Source organism: Manis javanica, chromosome 4, assembly GCF_040802235.1.
Source record: "Manis javanica isolate MJ-LG chromosome 4, MJ_LKY, whole genome shotgun sequence".
In the NCBI taxonomy this organism is placed as follows: Eukaryota; Metazoa; Chordata; class Mammalia; order Pholidota; family Manidae; genus Manis; species Manis javanica.
In genome coordinates this window covers 145,498,311-145,521,112 of record NC_133159.1, presented here as the reverse complement: position 1 = coordinate 145,521,112, position 22,802 = coordinate 145,498,311, and the positions used below count along the sequence as shown (strand labels likewise).

At 41.0% G+C, this 22,802-nt stretch overlaps 1 pseudogene; it reads right to left on the bottom strand.

Moving 5' to 3' along the window:
* The window catches only part of LOC140849088 (protein phosphatase 1D-like), a 107,257-nt pseudogene extending 90,419 nt beyond the window's left edge, over positions 1-16,838 (bottom strand).
* Between the last annotated feature and the right edge of the window lie 5,964 nt (positions 16,839-22,802).

Below are 22,802 nucleotides of genomic sequence, written 5' to 3'. Positions count from 1 at the left end.
TAGGTCAGTGTGTATAGTAAAGCAAGAAGGACTAAATAGAACCAAGAGAGGAAAGACAACACAGCACAATGATTACCTCCCACCAAGTTCTTCGATTCGTTCTCTTTCCTTAGGAAGTTCTGGCTTATGGTTCTGTGTCACTTCCACAGCTCGGACAAAATCATCCTTCGGGTCATCCTGAATTCCAAGAACCACCCCTGAGTCACCCACGTGAGCTACACACATCTTCATGCCTCGTATGATGACCACACTAGCATTTGTTCCTCATATGCTGGGAAGACCTGTCATAGTCTTTGGCCATTCTGCTGTAATTAAGAAATACATTATTTTACCTTTCCAGGTGAAAACATTAACACTGTATCAGAATAAGAACAGCAACATATCCTGCAGTAGCATAGGAAAAAATTGAAGAAAAATATTTTGAAACTAATTCAAGAAGGAACTATGTTAATCCATTCATCAATATGTTAATATATTAATTTATAAGTGATGCAATTATATTACAACCATCAAACCGATCCTAGGAGAAAAATATTACAGGATAGATTTACTAGTTCTATGTAAGTCTCAGTCCTAACTACATTTAGTGGCAAGGATGTGTTAAGAGCATTGGTATCATATTGCCAGTAGCTTAGTTATCTCTTTATTAATGTCTTTGAAAAGTCTTGATTTGTTATTGAAATAACTATTCTGGATATTTATAACCTAATAAATAATATTTATCAAGTACTCATACTATATATCAGGTTCTGAGCTAAGAGCTTTTCATGTTTTACCTCAAATAATACTGGCAACAAACCGATTAGAGAGGTAAGATTATTCCCATTATTTTTATTTTGCAGATGAGGAAATCAGTACTTTGGTTAATAAACTTGTTAAATCTACATCCAAAAGCAACAGGATACACATTCTTCTCAAGCGCACATGGATCATTCTCCAGAATAAACCACATACTAGGCCACAAAAAGAGCCTCAGTAAATTCCAAAAGCTTGAAATCCTACCAACCAACTTTTCAGACCACAAAAGTATAAAACTAGAAATAAATTCTACAAAGAAAGGAAAAAGGCTCACAAACACATGGAGGCTTAACAACATGTAACTAAATAATCAATGGATCAATGACCAAATTAAAATGGAGATTCAGCAATATATGGAAACAAATGACAACAACAACACAAAGCCCCAACTTTAGTGGGACGCAGCAAAAGCACTCTTCAGAGGAAAGTATATAGCAATCCAGGCATATTTAAAGAAGGAAGAACAATCCCAAATGAATAGCCTAATGTCACAATTATCGAAATTGGAAAAAGAACAACAAATGAGGCCTAAGGTCAGCAGACAGAAGGACATAATAAAGATTAGAGAAGAAATAAATAAAATTGAGAAGAATAAAACAATAGAAAAAATCGATGAAACCAAGAGCTGGTTCTTCGAGAATAAAAACAAAATAGATAAGCCTCTAGCCAGGCTAATGAAGAGAAAAAGAGAATCAACATACATCAACAGAATCAGAAACGAGAAAGGAAAAATCACGACAGAACCCACAGAAATACAAAGAATTATTAGAGAATACTATGAAGACCTATATGCTAACAAGCTGGAAAACCTAGGAGAAATGGACAACTTCCTAGAAAAATACAACCTTCCAAGACTGACCCAGAAAGAAACAGAAAATCTAAACCAGCAACGAAATTGAATCAGTAATCAAAAAACTACCCAAGAATAAAAGCCCTGGGCCAGATGGATTTACCTCAACATAATAAGGGCCATATATAATAAACCCACAGCTCACATCATACTGAAAAGAGAGAGGCTGAAAGCTTTTCCTCTGAGATCGGGAACAAGACAGGGATGCCCACTCTCCCCACTGTTATCCAACATAGCACTGGAGGTCCTAGCCACGGCAATCAGAAAAAACAAAGAAATACAAGGAATCCAGATTGGTAAAGAAGAAGTCAAACTGTCACTATTTGCAGATGACATGATATTGTTCATAAGAAACCCTAAAGACTCCACTGCAAAACTACTAGAACTAATATCAGAATTCAGCAAAGTTGCAGGATACAAAATTAACACACAGAAATCTGTAGCTTTCCCATACACTAACAATGAACTAATAGAAAGAGAAATCAGGAAAATAATTCCATTCACAATAGCATCAAAAAGAATAAAATACCTAGGAATAAACCTAACCAAGGAAGTGAAAGACCTATACCCTGAAAACTACAAGACAGTCGAGAGAAAGAACATACCCATAAATGGAAATAACATCCCTTGCTCATGGAAAGGAAGAATTAATACTGTCAAAATGGCCATCCTGCCTGAAGCAATCTACCAATTCAATGCAATCCTTATCAAAATGCCAACAGCGTTCTTCAATGAACTAGATCACATAGTTCTAAAATTCATATGGCACCACAGAAGACCCCAAATAGCCAAAACGATTATGAGAAAGAAAGATAAAGGAGGTGGGGGATTATGCTCCCTGACTTCAAGCTCTACTGCAAAGACAATTTGGTACTGGCACAAGAACAGACCCATAGACCAGTGGAACACAGTAGGGATCTCAGATAAAAACCCAAGCATACATGGTCAATAAATATATGTAAAGGAGCCATTGACATACAGTGGGGAAATGACAGTCTCTTCAACAGATGGTGCAGGCAAAACTGGACAGCTACATGTAAGAGAATGAAACTGCATCACTAACCCCATACACGAAAGTAAATTCGAAATGGATCAAAGACCTGAATGTAAGTCATGAAACCATAAAACTCTTAGAAAAAAACATAGGCAGAAATCTTGTGGACATAAACATGAGTGACTTCTTCATGAACATATCTCCCTGGGCAAGAGAAACAAAGGCAAAAATGAACAAGTGGGACTATATCAAGCTGAAAAGCTTCTGTACAGCAAAGGTCACCATCAATAGAACAAAAAGGTATCCTACAGTATGGGAGAATATATTCATAAATGACAGATCCGATAAAGGATTGACATCCAAAATATATAAAGAGCTCATGCACCTCCACAAACAGAAAGCAAATAATCCAATTAAAAAATGAGCAGAGGAGCTGAATAGACAGTTCTTCAAAGAAGACATTCATATGGCCAACAGATACATGAAAAGATGCTCCACATTGGTAATCATCAGAGAAATGCAAATTAAAACCACAATGAGGTATCACCTCACACCAGTAGGGATCGCCATCATCGAAAAGACAAACAACAACAAATGTTGGCCAGGTTGTGGAGAAAGGGGAACCCTTCTACACTATTGGTGGGAATGTAAATTAGTTCAACCATTGTGGAAGGCAGTACGGAGGTTCCTCAGAATGCTCAAAATAGAAATACCATTTGACCCAGGAATTCCACTTCTAGGAATTTACCATAAGAATGCAGCACTCCACTTTGAAAAAGACAGATGCACCCCTATGTTTATCGCTGCACTATTTACAATAGCCAATATATGGAAGCAACCTAAATGTCCATCAGTAGATGAATGGATAAAGAAGATGGGGTACATATACACAATGGAATATTACTCAGTCATAAGAAAAAAACAGATCCTACAATTCACAACATGGATGGAGCTAGAGGGTATTATGCTCACTGAAATAAGCCAGGTGGAGAAAGACAAGCATCAAATAATTTCACTCATATGTGGAGTATAAGAAGAAAGGAAAACTGAAGGAACAAAACAGCAGCAGAATCACAGTACCCAAGAATGGACTAACAGTTACCAAAGGGAACGGGACTGGGGAGGATGGGTGGGAAGGGAGGGATAAGCACAGGGAAAAAGAAAGAGGACATTACAATTAGCATGTATAGTGCGTGGGGGACACGGGGAGGGCTGTGCAACACAGAGAAGACAAGTAGTGATTTTACAGCATCTTACTATGCAGATGGACAGTGACTGTGAAGGGGTCTGTGGGGGGGACTTGGTGAAGGGGAAAGCCTAGTAAACATAATGTTCTTCATGTAATTGTAGATTAATGATACCAAAATTTAAAAAAATAAAAAAGAAACTTGTTCAAGAGAACTCAAACATTAAGTGGCATAGACCCCAAATACTAATTAAATTCGCTGTCATTAAAAATTCTGAAATATTGTGTAATAGTGAACAGTCCACAACACAAAGTTTAAGATAACAAGAGTCCAAAAACTGATACATTCTCCCCATTAAAATGCCACTAAAAGGACGTAATATAAATACTAGAAAAAGTCCATAGCAATTATGAAACACAGAGAAAGGTCACAAGCAAATCTGAGGAATTCCTGGAATTTTAAATAAATGGAATTACAGTGAGGGAAAAACCAGAATGCAAAGCTTGTTTTCATAAGCAAAATTGCTGTCACTGAAGAAGGCAGTACATCAGTTTTCCCTGGTAACAGAGTCCCAGAATAGCTCAAAATCAGAGGCAGTGGCCAAAGCTGAAGCAAGAATGGACAGAAGAAGCTTGGCACATAGTTTACCACTGCAGGAGTTAGGTGAGTGAATAAGTGATCTGAAAAGTAAAAAGTAAAACATTTTAGTTCCTAAGCTGCCGGAAGCTATAATACCTCTCTTTTAAGGAAAGTGATGCATCTATTGATAGAGACAACAGGGTAAGGGAGGATAAGGGAGAAGAAAGCAGGCCTGAAATACTGGATGGGGTGCCATACAACTTTCACAGACTCAAGGCTTCTTTAGTACATTCAGACTAAATATTTCAATATTATATATGTTGAAAAGACATCTCTTGAACTCTACAGTGCATCTCCCCATCCTATCCCACAGAGAGAACCTACCCTAGAAAGGGCCCTGTCATCCACAACAGAGGGCGGCCTGCAGTGTATCAAATTATGACTTTCAAAATTGCTGAGGGAAACCAGAACAGCTACCAATACTGATGAAGCTAGAAATTTATACACATATACATATGTAAAACCACCTACAACAGTACCAGACACATGGTAAGTGCTCAATGGTAGTTTTTGTTATGACCATAATTTAAGAAAAGCAAACAGCCTGACACTCACCAAGAGAAATATGAAGAGAGAAAAACAGCCCCCAAGAAAATATCTGTGGAAAACTCAGAATGTATAGATAACTGTCAGTGATAAGGTTATTGGATTACATAAAATATCAATTCTATTTCTGTAAGCCAGCAACAAAAATTATAAAATGTAACTTTTTATTGGAATGTAGTTCATATACAAAATATATTGGTTTCAGATACATACAAAAAGTAACTTTTTAAAAAAAGTTACCACTCACAACAGCAACAAAAGGTATAATGTATCTGGGAACAATGCTAAGAAATCTGTAACAGGACCTTTCTAGAAAAGTTATAAACCAGTGGACCAACAGAACAGAACAGAACAGTGAGTAGACTCATGCATATTTAGACACCTGATACGTGAACAGTGGAGAAAGAAAAGACATTCAATAAATGGATAGACATTCAACTGGGACAACATAGGGGGAAAAAAAGCACACACAACTTTGGGTCACTCATGCCAAACACAAAAAAAATCAGTAACAGGTACATTAAAGACCTAACATGACGAGCAAAGCTAAAATGCTTGGGAAAAATACAGGAAGGTACCCAATTTATGATCTCATGTTCGGGAAGGATTTCCTAAAGACCAAGAATTGACTAGCCATACAAAGAAAATAATGTGAAGTTTTACTACCATCAAAATTCAACTAAAGATACCCTTACTAGAATGAAAAGACAACATATGGAATAAAAGATATATTTGTTATATATACGTATATACATGCCAAGGAAATGGTATCAAGACTATACTAAATGCTCCTAGAAATCAAATCAGTAAGACACACTGCCCAATAGAAAAATAGACAACACGCCTAAATAGGCCTTTGACATAAGAGGAAATCCAAATAGCCAAAAAAACATACAAAGGTGTTTGATTCCTTTAATCAACAGGAAATACAAATTAAAAAACACAATGAGATATCACTACATAATTATCAGGTTGCATTAAGCGTATATAAGGTGGACCAACATGCTCTATGCTCTATCACTGACTACTGATAGGAGTATAAACTGGTACAACCACTACAGGAAACATCTAGGCATTATACGTTTACAACTTTTTTTGTTGTTGTTGTTATCATTAATCTACAATTACATGAAGAACATTATGTTTACTAGGCTCCCCCCTTCACCAAGTCTAGGCATTATATATTAAAGGTGAGGATATGTACAGTCTTTAACTTTTCACTACCCCTAGGTATATAACACAAATTAATGTACATGTACACACAATACATATAAGCATTCATAGCAGCACTGTTCATATGGGCTAAAAACAAGCAACCACCACCCAAATGTCCAACATGATGAAAGATTATATCACATGTAATGAGTAAGGATCTCACAAGATGCATGAGATAAAAGAATACATATAACATGATTTTCTTCAAACACAAACTATCATGTCTACAGGTAAGTGGTAAAACCATTAAGTAAAATAAGTAAGTCACTACAGAATTATCATCACGAAAGTCAGGATAGTGGTTACCACCTGGAGAAAGACAGAAATGTGAATCAGAACAACATACAGGGGCTCCCCTGGAGTGCATTTTATAATTATTAATTGAAGTGTGTATTTAAGTTTTATGGCCTTTTCTAAATGTAGGCTAAGTTATATTTCACAATTTTTCAAAGTTAAAAAAAAAAAAGAAGAAGAAGAAAGCATCAATTTTGCAGGCATGGGTCACTGAAGACAGCTTCCTAGCCCATCCAATTTTGTAGTTCAGTTACAGACATCATTCCTAGAAGATCTAGAGTACGTTCTATGCTTATTTAGCCAATTTAGTTATTTTATTCAGGGATAACTACAGCACTTGCTAAAACTTTTTCTTTTTTCTTTTTAAATAAGCTAAAGTAGACTCTGCTGTCCACAGCAAAGAATCTTTATTATCACAATGAGGTGAATGTGAGAAAGGTTCCTAAATTCATTCAGGAAACGTACACAGTATGTAAGTAATCCAGCTATTTGCAAAAGAACCTAAAACAAAATGGAAAGGAAGAAAAGGAGCTGAAACTAAAAGGATATTCAAACACAAAATATTATTTAAATCACATTTTTGATCAGAAGCACTAGTATGTACAAAAAGACCTAAAAATACTGAATAACCCATGCTTTTTCCATTCATTTGAAGTATCACCTTTATGATATGCTACATTTTGCCTCAGATGTACGTCTGGACTCATCTACTATTTATAATAATTTTTGATAATTGGAAGTTTAAGTTACCCCACCAATTATTCTTCTTTTTCTATATTCTCTTAAGTATTTTTCCAGATGAACTTTAAGAAACTGGTGAAATTAAAAAACAAACCCTCTTGAGGTTCTGATTGAAACTGCAGTAAATTTACATACTAAGGAATCGACATCTTCCTAATTTGTCTTCCTTAATTAAATTAGTCTTATTTTCTAATTTACATTTTAATCTTTCAATTTTTAAAAAAGGACTTAAAAACAAATGGCTTAAAACGAGGAACATATTAAAAAGAAAGTATCAGTATATGAACTCTGACTTAAGGAAGGTGTTTTTAAAGAAAATATGCATGGCTAATTATCAGGGAAATGCAAATTAAAACCACAATGAGATATCACCTCACCCCAGTTAGGATGGCTAACATAGAAAAGAATAGGAACAACAAATGCAGGTGAGGATGCAGAGAAAGGGGAACCCTCCTACACTGCTGATGGGAATGTAAACTAGCTCAACCACTGTGGAAAGCAGTATGGAGGTTCCTCAAAAAAATAAAAATAGAAATACCATTTGACCCAGGAATTCCACTCCTAGGAATTTACCCTGAGAATACAGCAGCCCAGTTTGAAAAAGACATATGCACCCCTATGTTTACTGCAGCACTATTTACAATAGCCAAGAAATGGAAGCAATCTAAGTGTCCATCAGTAGATGAATGAATAAAGAAGATGTGGAACATACAATGGAAAATTATTCAGCCATAAGAAGAAAACAAATCCTACCAATTGCAACAACATGGATGGAGCTAGAGGGTATTATGCTCAGTGAAATAAGCCAGGCAGAGAAAGACAAGTACCAAATGATTTCACTCATCTGTGGAGCATAAGAACAAAGCAAAATCTGAAGGAACAAAACAGCAGCAGACTCACAGAATCCAAGAATGGACTAATAGTTGCCAAAGGGAAAGGGACTGGAGGGGGTGTGTGGGAAGGGAGGGAGAAGGGGAATAAGAGGCATTACGATTAGTACACATAATGCAGGGGGTGGCACGGGGAAGGCAGTATAACATAGAGAAGACAAGTAGTGATTCTATAGCATCTTACTACGCTGATGGACAGTGACTGTAAGGGGTATGTGGTGGGGACTTGATAATGGGGGGAACCTAGTAACTACAATGTTGCTCATGTAATTGTATATCAATACCAAAATAAAAAATATATATGCATGAATCATTAAGACAAGGACTGATAAATTTTATAACAAAAACTAAAATTTCTGAATGAAGTAAAACTACTATGAATATAAAAAGCATATGCTCTTTGAAATAAACTTAAAACTTGGCATACTTATGTACTTACCATTACTAATTAATATATACTGACTCACCTAACTCTCAGGAAAGGTAGGTACTATTATTATCTCTGTTTTTAAGATACTTTGGCATAAAGAGGTTTTACCCAAGGCCAGAGAGCTAATAAGCAGAGAAGCTGGGATTCAAACCCAGGCAATACAAAGTACTTCTAATCACTATACTAGGAGTTCTTACAGAATTTTAATATCAAAGTAGTATGTAGATATAAATGCATTCAGGAAAACAATTTGAAAACACTTACCAACAACCATCAAAAGACAAACATTCTTTAACCAAATAATTCATCCTCATTGAGTTTTTTTTTTTCTGAATAATCCAAATGAAGAAAAAAGCTATCTTGTTTTCATTTCAGCCCTTATTTTATAGTGTTAAATACAGTGCATACTTGTGCAGAACCCATTTCCCCCTGTAGTACTCGCATCCGGATCACGTTCTGGAGTACACAGCTTCCACTGCATGCAGTCTTCAGTGGAACTAAAAAACTTGCTTGCTCCCGGCATTGGAGTAAGCAAATGACCTAAACTAGATTAGATTCTTTCAGAAAGTCTGCATCTTAAGACAGGAAGGCATGAAGCCAGAAAACTGCTAGAGCTCTTGGGATGTTGATTGATCCCAGACACTGACACCTTTCAATGAGTGTCCACTAGCTCCTATCACCTAGAGCCCCAGAGGTACCCTAGTTCTGCCCATTTTGAGACCTGCTTTAGTCTTTAGGTTTGATTCTGTGAACTACCTAATGTTCTTCAATAAATTCCCATGTTTTCTCTCCTTAATGTGGACTGAGTTAGCCTGTGTACGTTCAAGGAACTGTAATACAAAAACTGTACCACAGAGTAAGTTGCAGACAACTTACCCTCAGACAAATGTCAGTTATGGAACCAACAAAGGGTTAAAGGATCAAGACTCTCATTCCTGTTCCAGATGGCAACCATATAGCCCATAATTTACAGTAGTACGATAGGGCTCAATTTAAAAGAACAGTACACATAGTCTGTAGTCAGCACACTAGGTTAGCACTGTGGTCAAAAATCTTTTCTGGGTCAGCTAATACAGAGACCCAACTCTGGCCTAAGATGACATATGACTCTAAGAAACCACAAATAATGTGATGTGACTGATTGATATGACTATAGGTTGAATTGTGTCCCTCCAAAAAAGGTATGTTGAAATTCTAATATCAGGTAACTCAGAAAATGACCTTATTTGGAAATAGGATCTTTACAGAGGTAACTCGGTTAAAATAAGGTCGTAGGGTGGGCCCTAATCAAATAGGATTGGGTTCTAATAAAAAGGGGAAATTTGGACAAATAGACAGAAGGAAGATGATGTGAAGACACACTGGGAAAAGATGGCGATGTGACTGAAGCGATGCATTTACAAGCCAGGGATGGCCAGATAACACCAGAAGTTAAAAGAGACATGGAAGGATTCTCCCTTAGAGGTTAAAGAGTACAGAGAGAGCATGGCCCTGCCAACACCTTGATTTTGGACTTGTGGCCTCCAGAACTGAGAGAAAATAAATTTCTCATTTTAAGTCAACCAATGTTTTGGAAATTTGTTAAAGCAGCTGTAGAAAATGAACACAATGACATAAAGGAAACAATTCAAAGATTTGGGGATATGGACCTTAGATTAAATCTATAATAAGAATATGTATCCCACTTACCCACCTCAAGAAAGGTTCAGAAGACTAACTTTAATGCTTAAGGAAGCAATTAGATAAACAACAAAATCTTTTAAATACATTTTATTGACTCTTCTCTCTAGGCAAGGAATACTAATGAAAGAGGCTGCAACTAAAATGAGTGCCCTGATCTCTGTGGGGTTGGGAGAACCCTGAGATGGCACAGATCAGGTAAGAGCATTTATTACCAAAGCAAAGTTGATAGGGTTACCTAACTGACAACAGGGCAGAGGAAAAACTGGATCTCCATGATAGTCATCCACAGGACTTATTTGATTCAAAAAATCTTCCAAGTTTAGCAAAAGGAGATGTTAACCTTCTTCAAAGTGCTATGTCCCCATTTTCACATGTAGCTGTACACCAAGGAAAGAGAAATACCCACAACATTGAGTAATTACTGAATGATGGCTATAAGATAATAATTCTGGGGCTACAGAACCTAAGCACAGTTCATTGGTTCACAGCTAAGGCTCATGGAGATGAAATACTAAACAGGAATTTGAATCCAGTCTACCTTGGACCCAGTGGAATCCCAAACCTATCCCAAAGCTAGGTTAGTCCCTCAATAACCACAGTACTGAATAACTTCCCTTCGCAGCTCTTGACAGGTCAGGAAGCCTATTTTGGTAGAAAACGACAAGTTCAAGACTTTGGAGAACTCCACCAATGATACTCTCCTCCAAGAAAATGAAAAACTTCATCACATCTCAAAAGATCAAAGACTCATGTCACCATTACAACACGAAAGCAGCAGTGATCCTACATATTGCATTCTATAGTTTGAGCATAGCAAAAGTCTGAAAGCTCTTCAAAAAATGACAGTGGATTATAATCAAATGGTGATGCTAAATGCAGCTGCTGTTTCTGATGTATTCTCTTTACTGAAACAAATAAAGCACTGCCTTGGCTATCTGGGATGCATCCAGCAGCAGGACCCTTATGAAATTTGCTTAGATTCCTGGGGGCACCCAGGTTTCTGATCTTTCTGAAACCTGATTCTTCAACTTTACTTTTTCTTTGTTGCAGGACTAAATCAAAGAGTTTCTTTTTCTTGAACCAATAGACAGTAAACTGCCAACAAGATATCCCATCACTTCCAAACACCATTATAGTACCCTAATTCCTACAAGCAAGGGCATTCTCCTACATAACCACAGTTAACCATCAGAATCAGGAAATTAACACTGATACCATACTACCATCTAACCCATCAATTTCAAATTTCATAAATTATTCTGTAATTATAATAAAAGGATAAAATTTAAGATCCCTTATTACATTACATATCACGTCTCTTTAGCCTCTCAATCTGGAACAATTCCTCATTGTTTCCTTCATGCGTTTTAGAAGCTCTACCAGGCCAATAATTTCAAGAACACCCCTCAATTTGGGTTTGTTTCAAGTTCCTCATGCTTGTATTCAAATTATGCATTTTTGGAAGGAATATCACAAAGTGTTAAATATAATATCATTGCAGACAGTATACAATTTCAATCTGCCCCATAAAAAGTCATGCTACCTTTGATCACTCGATTATGGTGATATCTATCAGTATTCTTCATTATAGGCTTTTTCCTTTTGTAAATAGTATTACATAGGGAGATAATCTGAAACAATGTAAATATGCTTGTAATGGGTTGAATGGTGTCTCCCCCACTAAGAGTCATGTTCACCCAGAACCTGTGAATGTGACCTTATTTGGGAAAAGGGTCTTTGCAGACGTAATTAGGTTAAAGATGTTAAGAAGAGATCACCCTGGATTAGAGTAGGCCCTAAATCCAAAGACAAGTGTCCTTAGAAGAGAAGACACAGGGGAGATGATGGAAAAGACAGTGGAGGCTGAGTGATGCATTTACAAGTCAAGAAATGCCAAAGATTGCTGGCAGCCACTAGGAAGTAGAAGGAGGCATGAAACAGATTCTCCCTCAGAGCCTCCAAAAAGGAATCAACTCTGCGAACACCTTGATTTCAGACTTCTGGCCTCCAAAACAAGGAGAGAATAAATTTCTGTTATTTTAAGTCAGCCAATTTGTGTTAATTTGTTAGAGCATATCTGGGAACATAATATAATTCAGTTCCTCAAATTTTCACCCACTAGTTTCAGCAATCATCGATGTTTCTTGGCTGAATCAATTATTATGGTTATCAAATGTGACTTTGTGGTTCTATTATTCTTTCTACATTTACTAGTGGACTTCACTGTAAAGAAAAGCCTTACATCACCTTTATTCATAATAGCCAAAACCTGCAGACAACCCAAATGTCCATCAACAGATGAGTGGATAAACGGGATACAAACAATAGGATATTACTCAAATCTTAAAAAGGAAGAAAATTCTGATACATGTTACAATATGAATGAACCTTAAAGACATTTTTCTAACTGAAAGCATACAAAGGAACAAATCTTGTACCATTCCAATTATATTTGGTACCTAATCGTAGGCAAATTCATAGCAACACTAAGTAAAATCAAGGTTACCAGGAGCTGTGGAACACAGTAATGGGGAATTATTGTTTAATGGGTACAGAGTTTTCTGTTTGGGATGATGAACAAGTTCTGAAAATGGATAGTGGCACAATACTGTGAATTGTACACTTAAAACTCCCGAATGGTAAATCTAACGTGTATTTTACCAGTTTTTAAAAGTAGAAAAAAAAATTTAATTAGAAAACAGGTAAGAAAGCTAATTTAACATTAAGCCTTAAAAATGCTCAAGAAAGCCACAAAAATTCAACTAAATTAGCAGTTGCTTTGCACAAGGAATTGGTCAGCCCTAAGAGAATAATTATAAGATGTGTAAGGCAGTATCTTTGTCCCCAAAGACTTCTCAAGGTTTAGCTGCAAGGCAGACAAAATATAATGGTTACCTCACATTGTGCTCTGTGATCTTTACAGGGATTTCACAAGACCAAAACTATTTTCATAATAATTCTAATAATTTTCCCTTTTCACTGTGTTAACATTTGCACTGATGGTTCAAAAGCAATGGTTAGTAGAATTGCTGGTGTATTAGGAATCAAGGCAGTGGCACCAAAATGAACTAGTAGTCACTGTATTCTCCACAGCCATTCAGAGTCAAAAACACAAAAAAAGATAAACTAGTTTCACTTAGGAATGTCCTTGATCATGCAATAAAAATTAATTTTAGAAAACCTCTACCCATGAATTCACATCTTTTTAATATTCTGTATGACAGAAAAGGAAGTATACACAACAGGCTTCTCTTCACATACTATGGCTGTCCAGAGGAAAAGTATTGTGGTTGTATGAGTTATGAAATGAACAAACCACATTTTTCATGGACCACCATTTTCACTTTTTTTTTTTTTTAATTTTTAACTGGGGCTTAAAAACTCCCATTTTGGAAAATATGCATCCACTACAATGAACTAGACAGTTTCCCAATCTAAAGACTCTCTGATGAGATCAGTGATATTAACAAATGTGTTTTGATACTGTATAATAAAGTGCATCAATATTTGAAATTTCTGCGTAACTCAGTGAACCATTATGTTCCAAATGACTAATACGCCCTGTCACAAAATCACACATGGGTAAAAGATTCATTCAAAGTGCAAGAGAGACCAACAGATCTTAATGTAAAAATACAAAAAGTTTATTGATAAGGTTTCAGATTCCAGTTTGACTAAACTTTAAGAAACTTTTGATGTAGAATACCCACAATTGTCTGAAAAGACTAATAAACCATTCCACCATTTTCCTAGTATGTGTATGTGTGAGGCTACCTTTTCTTTACATACTTCAAACAGACAACATAGCACAACAGAGAGAATGCAGAAGCAGATAGGAGACTATTTATTTCAGTATTTATTTTGGAAAAATGTCATTTTTCATTTTAAAATATATTAACATATAATAAATTTATATTTTGATGTATTATAATTTTTTAAATTTCTCATGTAGTAGATATGTGTAGCCATAGAAACAAAAGCTTTCTGGGGTCCTCAATCATTTAAGAGTACAAAAGGTGCTGAGGGTAGAAAGTTTGAGAACCACTGTTGTCACCCAATGAGCACTACAAAAGTAGAAACACAGGATACTTAATGCTAAAATGAACAAAATTCCCCACAGAAGAAAACATACTGTCTTAGAGCCTAAGGAGTATATTTTTCAGCTCTTTTTTAAGTTGAGAGGGAGAAATAAAAAAACCGGGATGTTTCCACGTGCCCTGGGAAAAAGGTGAATAGCCTAACGTGACACAAATGTGAGTAACAGATAAAACTGAATAGGGACTCGTAAATTGGACTGGGAAGGACTTGGTGTGTAGATTACAAACTGCAGTTTACTTTACAGAAAATGAGGAGCTAACCATGAATTTGTGACTGAAGTACAATTTTTAAAAAGAAACCTTATTATCTATATCTTAGAATAAATAACACACATTCACATTTAACAGCATAGTCCCTGCTTTATTAAAAATGTTCAAGTAACAGGGTTTATACTTGATCATTTTAGTTCAAACATATGGCAAATACACGTTGCTCCAACTGAACTACAAAATAAACAGGACTCTAACTAGTTCTTTGTGTCTAATCAGCCTCTATCTTGTTGTCTGGCTGTTCACTCCCAGTCGCCCTGCAGGCAATGAAATAACATATTTCTGGAATATACTGCAGTGCTTTCAACTCTGCTCCGCCTACACAAAAACAAAACAAATCAATAATAGGGGCCTCGGGGATTGGATAAGAAACGCCTCCCACGGGCAGACTGGTTGTTCTCTGAGTCAATCAAATAATTCTTGGCAGAAAGCCAGGCAAATAGAAAACAGGCTTTTAAAGAAGCTGGTCTTCAATTCTTTGACAATATCTTTTTTAAATGTTCTGTATTTAACCAATCTTTACAATCTTGACAGTCTTCTCTATGTTCTCTCTCCCTTTGCTGAAAATAAAGGAACATTATACTACCATTAACAGGATTTCTTTAATGACAGATTACCTTTTCTCTAAGAAAGATTCGTGCCATTCATTTCATAGCGAAGACAAGCAACTACAACTCTGTATGGTAACATAGTGGGTACAGATACATTGGTTTCTTTAGAAAACATTAAAGCTTATACGAAACTACATCAAATTTTTAGAAATAAAGGTCTCTATTTCCTTTTACCGTATCAGTTATTCCTTATCTTCTGCAACTTTGACCGGCAGTTACAAATTCTAAATACTTTTAAGTAGGAAATGTTGAGAACTATCTGACAGCAATTAGCTACGGCAACTACCTCCAAAAAAAGTATAATTTTAAAACGCCCTAAAAACATTTAAAACATACCCCTAACATGGGGCCAATTTAAAGAGGTAACAACGCATTACGCGCATTTATTTTCCATAAGCAGTTCAAGCATAAAGATCCTAATAACATTTTATAATCACCGTAACCCAATTCCTTCCCAGGCATTAAGTCGCTGGAAGATTACATTTTAGCCTTTCTAAGTAAGCTTACAGTTTACTCCAACTACCAGCTCCTGCGCTCAATCTGAAGCACTGACACCACCGTAGGAGGCAACCGACAGGGACAAGTTCTTCAAGAGCAAAATTATGACAGATTTTAAGGAAACACTGTAATTTGTACCATCTCCCGCTTCCTTCGCGTGGCGGACAGTAATAAGTCTTCAATACACCTTTTGGCCAAACTCTGGCGCCAGGTTTCAAACATGTTTCGCTGGTTGCCAGCAAAGCGATGCCGCCAAGGGAGAAGACTGTTTCCCACTGATCCACGGTGGACAGAAATAAAGCGAAGAGCAGGTGCAGGGAGAAAACGATCCTGTGTTCCTAAGGACGTTCTGTATGTCCAGACTTGCACCCCGGAAAGCACTGTGAGCCCGAGAAGTCTTCACTTCCACCCGTGTACACTTTGATAGGGCTTTCGGTGTCGGGGGCCCATGCGGTGCTGATGCTATAAAAGCCCTCAACTGACTGAAAAAGAGGCGGGCGCCAAACAAGCCAGGGAACTTACCCAGTTTCTCCCACATGGCGGGGTGACAAGCGAGAAAGCCTTTGCGGATGGCAGCGCAAACCTTCGCCGGCTCGGACGAGGTGAACCCCTTCCGCTTCTTGATGAAACCCCACAAGTGCTCCCGGGCAAACTGTGCCGCCTCTCGCCCTCCGTGCCCGTCGCAGGCGGCGAAAAACGCCACCGAGGAACGGCGGCGGCAGCGGGGCCCGGGGGCTGGCGAGGGCCCGGGGTCCGGCTAGCGCGAGCTTCTCGGGCTGCCACCGCGGGGCCTTTCCCCAGGACTTCGCTGGCGGCAGCAGGCGGTGACAGCTGCGGAGGCGACGGCTGCGAGGGCGACCGCCGCGGCGAGGGCTTCTTCAGCCGTTGGCTCGGGCTCCACCACAATTTGTGTAACGTCCTCCATGTACTTCCTCCCGCCCTGGTCAGAGAAGACGCTCACTCCCAGCGAGTACAGCCCCGCCATGGCCGGCTGGCCGGGATCCCGCCGGTCCCACGCAGCCCGCCGAACCCTGACGCGGAAGACACACTCGGCGCTCGCCGGCCAACTATCGTTTATCTTCGAAGACGCCGAGGCTGGGGAGGGGGCGGCACCGGAGGGGGGGCGCGCGATGTCGGGACTTGTCCGCGAGAGCTGGACTGGAGCGCCAGGACGAGGAGCCGAGCAGCTGCGCCTGCACAACGCGCCTCCTCACCCGTCCGTGCCCACCACACAGATGAGACGTTGTCCCCGGCTGTCGTCACTCGGCTCTCGGGGCCCGACCAATCCGGAGTCGAGTCTGCGGGATCCCGCCCTCCGCCCCCAACGCGCGCTCCTCCCTGCAACGGCCGAGCTTTTTCCTCGCGGCGCGGGCGCTGATCCCGTGCGCAAGCCGCGCGAAACCCGGTTCGCTTACTCTAGGGGTGAGGGTTTTAGCCCTTGGGTTTTCTGCGGACTCTGAGCCCTTTTCAAGCAACTTGGTCTGTCACTTTTTGGCTCAGTCCCAGGGATCGTAATGCTGCCTCCTGCCCTTGCGTTCCGCTGCGCCTGGCAGGGAAAGCGTTTGAAGGCTCTAGCCTCCCACCAGGATGGACAATCTGGGGGAAAGACCTGCCGGTACTGACTGAAATGGCAGGGGAAAAAACCTCACTTTGAAAGGTGAATTGGAAAAGTGGCACTCTTGAGCTGGATTCGGGTGGGACGTATCCGACTGGGAGTTGAGTGAGGCAATCCAGTTAAGAAAACTTGGGAAATTTCCACCATCAGCTGCACTGCACAGTGTCGTTTCCCACAACTAGGTGTGTCGGAGACTTTTAAAAAGAGTTTTATTTCAATTAATTTTTAAACAGGTCCGCTATTGTCAAGCGTTAATACTTTTAGTGACGAGCCCTGGGTACAGCAGTTTGTTTACCCCTTCGGCAGCACCACTTGAAAATAGCTTATAAGAACTGCCAGTCCCTCCAGTACTCTTTAACAATTTGGGTATCTTTCTATTCCGTTCAGCAGGTTACAATCTAAGCGTTAGAACCTTGCAGAGATTTCCATAATTAAAGTAAGCATTACAGTGGGCATGTTGGTATGTTCTTAGCAGCAAACATTCTTGTCAATCAGTTTAAAGTTAACTAGTTTTTGGCAGCGTCACCATCAACTCTGCCCATAAAAGTCTTCAAGATTTTCAAGTGGAATACTAGTACAGACATGGGAATGGCAAAAATGTTCACACAAGCAATTGACACGAAAAATACAATTAGAAAAAAATCCTTATACCAGTAAAAATACAAATAAACAAAAAGCTTAAAATATAGAAAATATGAATAGATATATTGAATTAGAAATGTAGGCAAGGTATCCTCTACACCAAAATGCACTAGACCAGCTGGTCCCAGGGTAAAAATGAAAGGAAAGGAGCAACACACAGCAGCAATTCACCGGAGAATTCCGCTTTATTACGGAAAGGTGCTGGGTTATATAGGAAGGGGCATGGGGTGATTGTTGAAAGGAAAGGAGGGACACACAACAGCAATTCACCGGAGAGTTCCGCTTTATTAGGGAAAGGTACTGGGTTATATAGGATGGGGCATAGGGTGATTGTGGTGTTACTTCTACGGGGCTGGTGGCTGTTGGTTAGGTGCTGGGATTGGGAGGGGGGCGAGAGGTGATTGGGCTTCAGGTGGCGCCGGCGGGAACCGAGGACCCCGAAAAGAAGCCAGAAGTTTGCCATCTTACTGGTGGGGACCCTTCATTCCCCCCTTTCTCCTCTATGGGTTTGTGGATGTTGCTTTCTCTCTGACTGCTTCCTGCTGAACAGGGGCGGAGAAGGGAGTGAGGGTTTGAGGATTGGGAGGAAAGGGTTGATAGGACTCCCCACAGTAAGGATGAGTAGATGTGGACTTCTTCAGGTTGGAAATCAATGAAGGTTCCCTGTAACCATAGGTTGAGGACCTGTTGATTCCAATGGTGCCAAGAGGATATGGGTGTCAGGAGCCAGGCGTCTGCGGCCATTGTTTCCAGGAACAGTTTCCAGCGGAGAGAGGGGTCCATCTCAGCATGTGGTGAGGAGGTCACATGAGGGTGAGGGGTCTTCCCTGGCCAGAAGCTGGTAGTTCCTGAGTAAAAGCTGGTTGAAAGCTTGATTAGAGATTTTTCCGACTTGGGATTTGATGAACTTTATTATACAGGGTAAGAAGAGACAGACGAGAAGAATGACTATTATGGGGCCTGCAATGGGCCAGAGCCAGGTGAGGAGGGGGTTTGTTAGTATTGAAGAGAATGGGTTGGAATTGGAAGCAGAGTGGAGGCTGGAGGCAAGGTCAGTGAGTTTGGTGATGTCAGTTTCTACAATGCCGGATTCGTTGATGTAATAGCAGCACTCTTCCTGGAGGACGACGCAGGTGCCGCCCTTCTCGGCTGTAAGCAGATCTAGGGCCCGCCGGTTTTGAAGGGTGACTTTAGCTAGCGAAGTGACCTGTCTTTGGAGAGAGGCTAGGGAATCGGCAGTGGATGTCAGGGCTCCCTCAAGTTTGGCGTCGAGATCTCTAACTGCCCATAGAGAGTAACCCAAGGCTCCTCCTGAAAACCCCACCCCAATGGCTGAGGTGATTAAAGAGATACCGACCATGATGGGAAGGAAAGCAGCCCTTTTTGTGCGCGAGTGCAAGGGAGGTTGGAGCTCAAGGAATTCTGCCATGCTGTAAAGTGTAAGCTGTGGGATTAGGGTGACGAGAATGCAGGGTGTATCGGAGTTGAGAGGTAGTGAGTTGAAAAGGCTGCCATTACACCAAAAGAAGTGTCCCGGTTGTGTAAAAGTCTTAGAGCCGGAGGTAGGGGTGTAGATAAAGAGGCAGTGAAGTGCACTGGAGGGGGGTGGAGTTGGGCCTACACAGTGGTGGATGGTGAGATTATCTGGGTATTCTGGTTCCCATAGGGGTATGTCTGCCAGGGGACGGAGGGGTTGTCCTTCTGCATGGAAGGAGTAGTTGGAAATATTAAGGGGCACGGCGGCCAGCAGTGGGCGCTGTAGTGATGCGCACAAGAAACAATTGGCGGTGTTGAGGGTGTGGTTGAGAAAGATGGTGGTGTCTTGAATGAGCTGTAACCAAGAGTAGGAGGAATAAGAAGATGAAGAGGCGCCGTCAAGAGTTTGGATAATGACTTTTTCGGAATGTCTGATATCTGATGCAACTTGAGAGATCTGGGAGCGAGAGGGAACATACTCTCGAGAGATATGAAGGGTACCATGGGGGGTCGAGGACCCCTTGTAGTAAACTGAGGCTGTTACTCCAGCAGCCCATCGAGAGTCCCAGGGATCTGGGATTGATAAGGAGAATGAGCCGTTGGGATATTTCATGAAACGGTTGGAGGAGTAATACTGTGGGTACTGGAAGTCACCCATGTAGTGAATGGTGCAAGACCAGTAGGGGCATCTCCCGTAGGTGTCTTGCCATCGCCTGCAATAGGCTTGTCTTTGGTCATAGAGGAAGCAGAGGTAGGGAGAATAAAGGTAGCTGTAAATGAATACTTCAGTGGAGGGAGGAAAGTGGAGGTACAAAGGCTCAGAGCAGCCTTTCAGAGGGCAGTCTGATGTGGCAATGAGGGCAGTAACTTTTGTTTGATGCTGTGTGTAAGTCTGTCTGACTTTGAATCGCCATACAAAGGAGGGTGGGGTGGCAGGGAAGACAATAGGAATGAAGGAAAAAAGCGAGAGAGCAGTAAAGGAGGAAAAAGTCATGATTCAGGTATGGATGGCAAAGAGGGTGCACGGGAGATGCGGAGCTTCAAGGGATCAGAGGGATGAGGCGTGGTAGAGTAGACAGCATCTTGGGCTGTATCCGAAGGACTCTGGATTGTGACTGATGGGTCTTGGGTGTCCAGAGAAGGTGAGTCTTGGGTATTTGGTTTCAACCTGGAGATATGAATCCAAGGGGTGACAGAGTTATCAGGCAGTGAGAGCTTGGCAGCCGAGGGGGTGCAGAGAATAACTGGGTGTGGACCTTCCCATTTCGGGGTGAGAGAGGGCTGATCCTCTGGTGGCTTATAAAACACTAGTTGGCCGGGCTGTGAGACAGGAGGATTTTGGGAGGCGGATGGATCAGGAAGGAGCCAATCCTGATATTTCCACAATTCAGTGCGGAGGAGAGAGAGTAGTGGAAGGGCTATATTGGGAGGAATTGGTCCTTTGTGGGAAGGGAGCTCCGGGGGTAGAATCGGGCGGCCGTACATGATCTCAAAGGGTGACAAGAAGGAAGGTTTCTTTGGGAGGGCTCGAATGCGGAGTAGAGCTAAGGGAAGTAAGCGAACCCAGTCAAGGTGTAGTTCTAGAGATAGTTTGGTCAGGATGCCTTTTAGAGTCCTATTGGCTCTTTCTACCTTTCCTGAAGCTTGTGGTCGATAAGGACAATGTAAATGCCAGGGGAGCGAGAGCGACTTGGAGAGGTTCTGGATAATTTGGGCAGTGAACTCAGGGCCGTTATCTGATTGGAGGGAAGTGGGCATCCCGAACCTAGGAAAGATCTGGGTGAGGAGGATAGAGGCAACTATGGATGCTCGTTTGTTAGTGGTGGGGAAAGCTTCGACCCATCCTGAAAATGTATCTACTAGCACGAGTAGGTATCTGGTACGTCGTACAGGGGGCATGTTAGTGAAGTCTATTTGCCAATCTGCAGCGGGGACATTACCCCTTGCTTGATGAGCCGGGAAGGGTCGGGCTTTGAGGGGGGTATTAGGGTTAGTGCGTTGGCAGATGGTGCACTTGCAGATGATTTGGTTAAGTAGGGTTTTGTCTTCAGGAGAGAGAGGAAAAAAAGATTCTAAAAAATGGATTAAGGATTGGGGGCTGGGATGGAACAGGTCATGTAAGAGGCGGAAGAGAGACTCTTTGTCCTGAGAGCAGAGGGCGTCTTGTGATAAGGCTAAAACTGCAAGGGCAGATGGATTGTTGTCTGGTGCGTTTTCTGATAGGGCAACTGACCGGGCTACTCTGTCGGCCTTGTTGTTACCTCTTGCAATGGGGGAGTCATCTTTTTGATGTGATTTGTAGTGGACTATGCCTAGTCGGTGTGGGAGTTGTGAAGCCTCTAAAAGTTTAGTAATTAAGGCTGAATTAGTTATGGAATTCCCTTTTGTGGTGAGGAGGCCTCGTTCTTTCCATACTGCTGCGTGGGACAAGAGAATGTGGAATACGTACTTGGAGTCAGTGTACAATGTGAGAGACGTGTCCCGGGCCAGAGTGCAAGCTCTGGTGGCTGCAATGAGTTCAGCCTGGTGATTGGTTGTACCAGGGGGTAGGGCTCGTGCTTCAATTACATCTTTGAGGGAGACTACTGTATATCCTGAGTAGTGGATGCCCTCATGTTTAAAGGAGGACCCATCAGTAAACCAGATGAGGTCGGAGTGTGGGAGGGCTCCTTCGGAGATCGTGGAGTGGCACGGAAGGAAGTTGTGAAGGGCTTCCAGGCAATCATGCGAGGGAGTATGAGGAGAGTAGGGCAGAGGAAGAAGAGTGGCCGGATTTAGGGGCGGGCAGGGGAGGAAAGAAATGTTTGGATTTTGGAGGAAAGAGGACAGTAAGGTCAGGAGTCTGGAGGGAGGGAGAGTCTGTAAACTTTTGTAGGTTAAGAGATCTTTTAGGTGATGTGGGGACAGAATGGTAAGGGGCGCTCCGAATGTTAATTTATGAGCTTCTTTCTGCAAGAGCTGTCCAGCGGCTAATGCCCGTAGGCAGGGGGCCCATCCCCGAACTGTGGGGTCTAATTGCTTGGAGAGATAAGCTACTGGGGCAAAGGATGGGCCATAATATTGGCCTAGGACTCCTAGAGCTTGACTGGACCTCTCATGAATGTATAATGAGAAGGGTTTTGACAAATCAGGGAGATGGAGAGCTGGAGCTTCTACAAGGGCTTGATGGAGCTTAATGAAGGAGTGTCGGGGTGAGGATGATAATGGTTCTTCAGGGGGGCCCTTGCTGAGGTCATATAGGGGTCTTGCCAACAGGGAGAAGTTAGGGATCCACTCTCTAAAATACCCAGCCAAGCCTAGAAAGGAAAGGATTTCTGTCTTGGTTT